General features: G+C 37.6%; 1 long non-coding RNA gene across 1 annotated transcript; it reads left to right on the forward strand.

Annotated features, from left to right (window-relative positions):
• Positions 1 to 1709: 1709 nt before the first annotated feature.
• LOC132357636 (uncharacterized) lies at positions 1710 to 5959 on the forward strand. The gene is made up of 3 exons (XR_009500249.1): positions 1710 to 1860; positions 4652 to 4771; positions 5889 to 5959. It is a non-coding gene; the product is annotated as an uncharacterized LOC132357636 (long non-coding RNA).
• The last annotated feature ends 4400 nt before the right edge of the window (positions 5960 to 10359 follow it).

The raw sequence follows: 10359 nt of genomic DNA on the forward strand, positions 1-10359 counted from the left end.
CTGGACCGCCAGGGAATTCCCTAATTTGACTTTTAAAATAATATGCATTCTGGAGTAAGGCTCTAAAATATTTTTAAACCTAATAATTAACTAAATATGGCAAAAAATTTACTGAATTCATGTCTCTACCATTGATTTATGGTGCCTCCTTTATCATGTATTAGATTATCCAATGTATTGTACTAGTATCTACTTTTTTTTTTTTATAAATGTATTTATTTTATTTTATTTATTTTTGGCTGCATTGGGTCTTCGTTGCTGCGCCCCGGCTTTCTCTAGTTGCAGTGAGCAGAGGCTGCTCTTCGTTGCGGTGCGCGGGTTTCTCATTGCGGTGGCTTCTCTTGTTGCGGAGCATGGGCTTTAGGTGCGCGGGCTTCAGTAGTTGTAGCTCGTGGGCTCTAGAGCGCAGGCTCAGTAGTTGTGGCGCACGGGCTTAGTTGCTCCGCGGCATGTGGGAACTTCCCGGACCAGGGATTGAACACGTGTTCCCTGCACTGGCAGGCAGATTCTTAACCACTGCGCCACCAGGGAAGCCCTAGTATCTACTTCTTGAGCATATAATTTTTAAATTCTTGTGCCAATCCACTCATGTGCTATACTGGCTCTTTTAATTATATCTCTGAAATTTTGGGTGTTTGAACAATAATAACAATAACAGTAAAATAATAATAATAATACAAAAAAAATAAGTATTCAAAAATGCCTGGTAAAGAACAGAATGCCCAGCCTTGAATTGAACCAATATCGTCCAGAGGTCCTGAGCAGCTGAATCTTTCGAACCTTTCTGAGCACAGCTCATGGTAAGAAATAGATTTTTTTTCATTGGAATTCATCACAAGCATGCATGCATACACATATACGCAATTCAAAAATAGGTTTCCCCAGACAGACTTCTCTTAACAAGTGATGGGGCCCACTGGTATTTCTTGTTCTATGCCATTCTATTCCATTCAAAGAAATGCTGGCCAGTGATCTGCTATTTATGGCCAAGGATTGAGTTGAAACTCATGGTTTGATAAACATTGGACTGGATGAACTCCAAGAACTCTCAGATTCTGAGATTCTATGATGTGCATGTGGATCAAATAAATAAGTATAGTATTAGAGGGGGCAGATGTTTTCAAGAAATGCTCTTCTTTTATTTTTATCTCCGACTCTTTATTTTGGAAAAGTTCGAAACTACAGAAAAGTTGAAAGAATAGTACAATAAATGCTCTATACCATTCACCAAGATTGGCAATTATTTTACCACATTTGTTTCTCTGTCCAAACACATACACACACACATACACACACACGTATTTAAGTTTACTCTTTTTTAAATTGAATTATAGTTGATTTACAATATTGTGTTAATCTCAGGTGCACAGCATAGTGATTTGGGTTTGTTTTTTTTTCAGATTATAGGTTATTACAAGATATTGGATATAATTCCCTGTGCTATACAGTAGATCCTTGTTTCTTATCTATTTTATGTATAGCAGTATGTATCTGTTAATCCCATCCTCCTAATTTGTCCCTCCCCCCTAAGTTTATTCTTCTTACTTTTGCTGAACCATTTGAAAATAAGTTGCAGACATTCTGATACCATATCCTGAAACATAGTACTTTAGCCTATACCTCTTGGGAGTAAGGATATTCTCCTCCAAAGTCACAAAATTATCATATCGAAGAAAATTTAACATTAATGCAACAATGTTACCTAGTGTACAGTCCACATTCACATTTTCCCAACTATCCCCCAGCTGTCACTTTTACAGCTATTTTTCTCCCAGGATCCAATCAAAGATCATGCAATGACTCTTCCATATGAGACCCTAAGAAAGAACTGCTCAGCTGAGCCCAGTCAACTTACAAGAGGTAATAATGTATTTAAAAATTATTTATTGACATAATTTCAGATTTACAGAAAAGTTGCAGGAATAGTACAATGAGTCCCCAGCTATTGAGCCCCCAACTGCTTTACTATATTTGCTTTATTCTTCTCTCAATTTCTGTCTCCAAATGCTTTACTATATTTGCTTTATTCTTCTCTCAATTTCTGTCTATCTGTCATCTATCACTATCTGTATTTCTCTCGCTAGTTTTTTTCTGAACTATATAAGAGTAAGTAGCAGTATGATGCTCCTTTACCCTTAAATATATCAGTATTTCCTAAAAATAAATTATCTTATGTAATCATATAGAATTATAAAACACAGTTAATTAACATTGATACAATACTATAGCCTGATCTATATACCTGATTAAGATTTAACCAATTGTCTCAATGATTTTTTAAAAAATAAATTTATTTATTTTATTTATTTATTTTTGGCTGTGTTGGGTCTTTGTTGCGGCACGCAGGCTTTCTCTAGTTGCTGCGAGTGGGGGCTATTCTTCGTTGTGGTGCACGGGCTTCTCGTCGCGGTGGCTTCTCTTGTTACGGAGCAGGGGCTCTAGGCGCACGGGCTTCAGTAGTTGTGGCACTCGGGCTCAGTGGTTGTGGCTCGCGGGCTCTAGAGCGCAGGCTCAGTAGTTGTGGCGCACGGGCTTAGTTGCTCCGCGGCATGTGGGATCTTCCCGAACCAGGGCTCGAACCCATGTCCCTTGCATTGGCAGGCGGATTCTTAACCACTGAGCCACCAGGGAAGCCCTCAATGACTTGTTTTTATAGCCAACAACACAAAAACAAAAAAACCCAGAAAATTCCAAGGTAACATGTTGTTTTCAGTTACCATGTCTGTTTAGTCTCCTTTAATCTGGAAGATTTCCTGAGTCTTCTCTTTATTTTGTAACACTGACATTTTTAAAAGAGTGCAGGTCAGTTATTTTGTAGATTGTCCCTCACTTGCAGTTTGTCTGCTGTTCCTCATGATCAGATTCAGATCATGTATTTGGAGCAAGAATCCCGCAGAAGTGATGCTGAGTTCTTCTCAGGGCATCCTACCAAGAGGCACTTCCTGTCAATTAGACCTGTTACTGAGAATGTTAATTTTGATTGTTGGGTTAAGCTAGCATCTGCCAGTAACTATAAAGTTACTGCTTTCCTCTTTGTAGTAAACAAATTTCTTCTGGAAAGATGCTTTGAGACTGTAACTATCCTGTTACTACTTCAAATTTCACCTACTGGTTTTAGCACACATTGATGATTCTTGTCTGAATCGACTATTATTACGATAGTGGCCAAATGGTGATTTTTATATTGATATTTCCATCATTCCTTCTACATTTATTATTTGACTTTCTACTGTAAGAAAAATCTTTCTCTTCTTATTTATTTACTTGTTTGTTTGTTCATTCAGTTAAGTGTGGACTCATGGATTCTTACTTTATTCAATAAATTATAACCCTTAATGTTATTATTTACTTTTATGCTCAGATTTTTCCAGAGTTAGCCAGAAGGAGTTCTTCAAGCTGGCTTCTGTGAACTTCTAACATGCCCCATCATTTCTTGAGCTCTCCTTTATTTTTTAGCACAAGATGATCTAGGTTCAGTTTGTATTTTCCTTGCTCCAGTCATTTCTCCAAGGATCCCTGGTTCCTTTTAGTGGAGAATGTTATTTGGGAACTATGATCTGGGTCCTGGGTATGTTCATTGTTCCTGGAGTGTCATTACTTCTAGACCCTCTCAGCAGACAGAGCTGGGAAATAGAGGTATATATGTAGTGAATACATATACATAGTCACACATATCTATATCCATTTCCATATCAAGCTATCTATGTATCTATCTATGTACCTATCTATCTATCTATCTATCTGACTGATACCTCTAGTTCCATTCCAGCACAGCAGTGTTCAATCTACTCCTTCCTCTTTCCATAATTGTGACTACCTTCTCCAAAACAGGAAAACCTGGATCCCATTATACAGAATATATTTACTTATTGGCCTAATCCTAGAATGCATAGAAAGTAGTTTCAGAATTGTGAACTTTTGCCTATCCAAAAAAAAGCTTTCTTACTAGAGAGTTCAATATTTGTTTAGAGTTCTTTTTCTCTTTAGCCTGAGGGCACGTGGTGCACATTTTGTGTATCAAAGTTACTTGGATTAATACTCCCTCCCCAATGTTATTATGTTATTTATTTGAAAAAAGCCGTAGTTCATTTGTTTCTGTTTGTATTCAATTTTTTATATAAATTTATTTATTTATTTAATTTATTTTTGGCTGCATTGGGTCTTCGTTGCTGCGTGCTGGCTTTCTCTAGTTGCAGCGAGCCGGGGCTACTCTTCGTTGCGGTGCGCGGGCTTCTCATTGCGGTGGCTTCTCTTGTTGCAGAGCACGGGCTCTAGGCATGCGGGTTTCAGTAGTTGTGGCTCATGGGCTTAGTTGCTCAGCGGCACGTGGGATCTTCCCGGACCAGGGCTTGAACCTGTCCCCTGCATTGGCAGGCGGATTCTTAACCACTGCGCAACCAGCGCAACCAGGGAAGTCCCCTGTGTTCAATTTTAAGGTCCCCTTCAATTGTTATTTTAAGCAACTAACTTCTGAGGTAGTTTATCAGACAGCAATGGATAGCCCAGACACCATGGCATTATATCACAAGGCACATGATGTCACTTTGTCCCATTAACAGTGATGAAAAGTTGTATCATTTGGTTAAAGTCTTGTCTACCAGATTGCTTCATTAATAAGTAATCTGTGGGGTGTCTCATCTTCTTTCTTTAGTAACTGTTGCTACATGGATTTAAGACCACCGTAACAATAGCAGTCAAGGGACCCTATTTCAGAGTTACATTTTTCTCTGTGGAAATACCTGCCTTAATGCCATTGGAATACAGACAGAAGGTGAGCTCCAGTGACTGATTACCCAGCGAGTGGGCTCCACAGCTGGCATAAAAAGATGGAAATCCAGCTGTGATGAAAACATTCAATTCTATTTGTAGTTCAACAGAGTCTGTGCTTAAAACAGAATGCTACAAACTGTGTGTAGGTTTGCCAACTGGTGATTCTGATCCCAAATCATGAGATTTGGAGAAAGAAAGAAAGCAAAGAGCAGTCTTTTTATTTTAAGCTTTTCAAATGGAGTTAGGATCGGGTGTCTGCTGAGAAAGAAGTCTATTAAGGACACTGCTTCTCTCTTTGACAGCAATGCAGTTGTTTCCTAGTTAGGACGAACATCCCACTATATAAAACTAGTCGGGTCTATGTTGCCTTCTTGGTTCCATATCTCTTAATTTCTGCTTTTAAATATACTATTTAATCATATTCAAGCAATTAAGTCATGGTCCTCTTATATTCCAAACTTACAGACGTTCATGGCTATATCCCTCATGCCTAGGTTAGCAAATAGGGCCTGAGTGTGTACACACATGAATAGATGAATACATGAGGATTCCCATTCTTTCATTCATTCCTCACAGATTTGTATCATGCCCACTCTCCTGTTATGTGCCAGGAATTCTCCTAGGCATTGACCCACTGAGGTTAATAAACCACAGCCCCTGCTTCAAGGGCTCACAGGCTAGATGGAAAGAAACATAAACAACGAATTATAAATCCTGGGGGGAGAGGCAGGCACTGATATAAATGTGCACTGGGTTTGTTGTTGTTGTTGTATTTATAAGGCATTGTCAAATTATTCACAATTTAGGCACATCAAAATGTTATTCATAGGGAAGGGCAAAAAAAGCACAGCCTCTCAGTCAGCAGCCGAAAGAACCTAGCATAGTTATAGAAAAGACAGAGAACTGTACAGTCCCAGTGTCATCACCAGCATCATCATTTTTTAAAAGTAGTACTTGAATTAGCTGACAAGTACCTAGGATAACCAGTGTTGCTAAACTTAGGTGAAAAAAGGCTTGAAGTTTTAGTTTTTTTAAATTTTACTCAATTTTAATTTAAATGTAAAACTGAAGCAGTGTAAAATATTTTTCCATTAAATTCAACTTTATTGTTTCCGTAGGACTACATTTCACTTTAACTGTTGCATCTCATGGATATTGCTGTACTGTATTTCAAGAGTTGTCTCCAGTATTACATGTAAACTCATCATCTCTCTAGTAAGTGTCAATGGGTTGAATCAATTCAAATTATTTTTTATATGCATTAATGTAACACTGAAATGTGTTTATTTGAACATTTTATGCAATCAGCACCGTTTACAGTGATACCTTTGTGAATCATAATTGGTAACTAAATTGAGATACTTCTTATGCTTTAAATGATAATATAATTAAGCTATTTTTTAATAAAAAATAAGTATGGACTAATTTTTAAATTTAAAACAAAGGCATACTACTGAGGCAGAATTGAGTGGAGATGTGGATATTAGCACTATATCAGAAGAGGAAAAAAAACAGAGAGATTGGAAGAAAGCATGTTGTAAATTTCATGTAATTTGCAAAATTTAAAAGCTGTTGTGTAAAAATTGTTTAAAGATAGTAAAGTGGATAATATTAAGGGACATTTTCAGTAAGTACAGAGTGAGTTTAATGAAAACAGTCCAAAAAAAGAAGTCAATATAATTAGTTGCCAACATTCAAAATGAATGTCCAGTGAATATTGCTTAAAAAAATGATAACAGCCTCTGAACTTGTAACTTTGGTCAGCTTTTTTTTTAATGTTGGCCATCTTTATAATGAGTTGGATTCTTGCACATAATAGAAAACTGTTTTAGATGGTGATAGTAAAAGAAATTATTTCTGTTATGGAAATTCTGTTTTAAAAATGTAAAGGAAAGACTAAAAATGATATTTTAGAAAAAAAAAAAGATCTTCAATTAAACTGCAAAATAATTGCCTGTAGATTACAAGACCTTTCTAACAGTAACCATGATAAATTGATTCAAAAATTGGAAAAATTGCAAGTACTTTTCTTTAGTTTTAGATGATTCATGTGATACAAGACACTGTCTAATTAATACTTTCGGTATGTTTTGTCTCAAAGTACTGCCATATTTGCCTTAAAAAAAAAAAAAGCCAATTCATAGCCTAAAAAACTATGGCATAGATATTTTTGAATCTTTTATATCTGTCAAAGAAGAAATTCAGTTAGATATGAAAAAAATATATCACAACGGATGGTGCTCCAGCTGTTAGGTCAAAATTCTGGATCTGTTGGGATTTTAAAAACAAGAGACTGATGTTTTTCTGGTGACTTCATATCACTGTATGATACACACTGAAAATATTTGTGCTCAGTTCTCTGAAACAGACTCTATGAAAAGCGTCATGGATACAGTTGTTAAAACTGTTCAGCATATACATGCAAATACTGTGACTCATCACCAGTTTATGGAAATGCTGAAAGAAGTAGAAAATAAATTTAATGATCTTGTATTCATTGCCAATGCTCCTTGGTTGAGCCACAAAGAGTTTTACTGTGCTGTTAACTCCAATTCAAGATTTTCTAGAAACAAAAGTAATGCTTGCCAAATATTCACAAATTAAAAAAAAAAGGCAATGTGTCTTACATGTTTTCTCACGGATTTCACACTGCATATGAACAAGATAAGTTTGAAAGTCCAAGGAGAAGCTTGTGATTTAGCTAGACAGGTATAAGAATTTATGTTAAAGTTGGAATTTTTCAATGATTCAAAGCAATAATAGTGATTTTATACATTTTTCTAACATGAATCAATGTGTAGAAGATTTTAATTTTAATAGCATTTTGTAAATTGACTGTAAATACTGGAAGAAAAATTTGAAGAATGCCTCATTTACATTGATAAATGTAGAATTCCTTCTCAAATAGCACACTACCCCTTTGGATTTAACGTTAAGAATACTAAGTTGACACAAATAAGTGCATTTGCTTAACTTGGACAGATGTGGTTTTGAAATTGACGTGCTTTAACTTTAAGGTCAAATCAATTCTTTGAAAAAAATAAACTAGTTTTATCAGTGTGGATGCAAATATTAAAGGAAAATGAGTTTTGGTACTCTTTTTTCTTACATATTGAAAGGATAATATTTTAGACATACTGAGTAAAATAATATGCATTATTAACATCAATTTCTCTACTTTCTTTTTAACTGCTTTTTATAATATGGCTACTAGAAAATTTAAAACTGCATATGTGGCTCCATTGGACAGCACTGCTCTGCATCAGGTAACATAGTCGTACTTATTTGACATTCTCCAGTACAACGCTGAAAGAGCACAGAATAGTCTTTTTATTATTTGATATGTAATCTTATTCCCAAATTTTGGATAATTTTTCTTTATATTATTGGCTCATGAAAGACCATGATATGTCTGAGACTTGTAGTAACTCAGCAGGTTTTGAGCCTGTGTCTTTGGAAGAATAATAGCAGTTGAGTCAGAAAAGGAAGTCTAAGACCAAGCTATGAGAAGTCTTTAAGCATTTGATCTTTATTCTGCAGGCAATTGACAGCCATTGAAGAGTTTTAGCAAGGGGTTTTTCTTCATCATTAGATTTGTATTCTGGAAAGGTAACTATTGAAGCCTGTGGGACATGAATCGCAGGAAGCCAGTTATTACTATACAGAATAGAAAGAATAAAGACCCAAGTTTAGGTAATTGGAAATAAGTGGTGGGGGAAACGATGAGATGGATTTAAGAAAGATTTGGAGATTGGTGGAGTGTGGGAAGTGAAGGTAGAGTCAAGAATGAGTCCGAAGTTTTTGATGTGGTCAGCTCAGTGAACGGCAGTGGTACAGACTATCACTATTTACTAACATGTAAATGTCTCAAGATTGAGATTACTTGAGAAAGATCAAGCTGGGGAGGAAGGTCAAGTGTTCAGTTTGGTCATTTGACTTTGACTCTCTAGGGGGTGAACATAACCAATAGACAGGTCCAAAGCTCAGGGGAAAAGGTGGGAGCTAGGAATGGAGATTTAGGAATCTTCTGCATATAGGTGGCTAGAATTGTGGGAGTAGATAAGATCACCTGGATGAAGAAGTTCTCTACCTTGGCTGTACCTTATGATCACTTGGAGGGACTGAAAAACCCCAATGCCCAGGCCATCCTAACAACAAATCAAATCAGGGGTGGGACCCAGGCATGATAATATTTTAAATTTCCCAGGTGATTCTGTTCCCAGTGAAAGGTTCTTGTCTCATCACAGAAAGAATTCAGAAACGAGACAGGGAGGTCAGTAAAATAAGTAAAGTGAGGATTTATTTAAGCAATTGTATGCTCCGGAGATGAGAGCGGGCAGTTTCAGGTGAATAGCTGCCCTGAGTTTCTTTGGCAAGCTGGTTATGTGGGGTGTATAAATGAAGGGGCAGAATTTTCATTGGGGAGGGAGGGGTTGGAGGGCGTATTCTCTGATTTTCACCCCACCACCACCTTCCCAAGGGGAGGAGGGATTTTGTCCTTATTTAGCTTTGATTGGAAGTGTCATGGCTTCGGTGCATGATGGGTACTTCTTATCTGCAAGGCTAATTTTATTATAATGAGAGCATAGTGAGCAAAAGTTTACATCCAGACACTGGAGATTCCCGCCTTTTCCCACCTTTCTTTGTCTGCCTTCAGAACAATTATCACCCCAAAATGTGTGGTTTCCTGTCAGTCTGGAGGTCCTGCTTTTCTTTGTCTGCCCGTGGGCCCCCCGCTGTTTACAAGATGCGTGGTTTCCTGCCATCTGGCCATGCCCCCCTTTTTCTGCTCATATCTAGCTACCTGCCTGCTGTAACAATTCTAATATGCAGCCAGGTTTGAGAACCACTGGTACAGGGTAAGAAAAAAAGACATGCCAATGATAGAATCCTGCAGAAACTCAACATTTAGAGAGACAACAGAGAGCAGGGCAAAGAAGCAGTGGGAACCCAAAGATAGTGATGTCATGGAAGCCACGGGAAAAGGAGGTTTCAACAATATGAAATAAGTTCAAGGAATAAAAGAACCGAGAAAAGGTGAAAAAAGATTGCCAAATAAGGTGAAAGCCCAATCATGTTGGGGGAAACACACACACACATACACACGTGTGTGTGTGTGTGTGTGTGTGTGTGTGTGTGTACACGCACATACCAGTCAGCACCAACATGAGGTTTTTCCCATTATCCTGAACAACAAGTGGGAAGGACCAGAAGAGGCAAAAGGCTGGATTGATCCAGGGTTGGGAGTTTGCAGGGACAAAGGACAGGGGCTTGAGAGGTTGAGGATGCGATGATTAACCATGGGGAGAGAATGGAAACAAGGTGAGTGATAATGTGAAGGGAGATAAGGTGGTTTGGGACTGAAGGTCTTGATATGATCAAGGAACGGGCACAGCATACATATTCTGAGTGGCCTATGGCCTTTACATGAAACTGCTTCCTCCTCCTGCCCTGCCCCAAGTATCCAGAAGTACTGGAGTTGAGGAGATTAAGGAACTGAGACAGGGCCTTGGCTGAATCTTCCACAGAGAAGCAGAAACTCCACCCAGAATGAGGCAGGCATTGAATTGAGGTCACACAGGTGTCAAA

Source organism: Balaenoptera ricei, chromosome X (genome assembly GCF_028023285.1).
Source record: "Balaenoptera ricei isolate mBalRic1 chromosome X, mBalRic1.hap2, whole genome shotgun sequence".
Taxonomy (NCBI): Eukaryota; Metazoa; Chordata; class Mammalia; order Artiodactyla; family Balaenopteridae; genus Balaenoptera; species Balaenoptera ricei.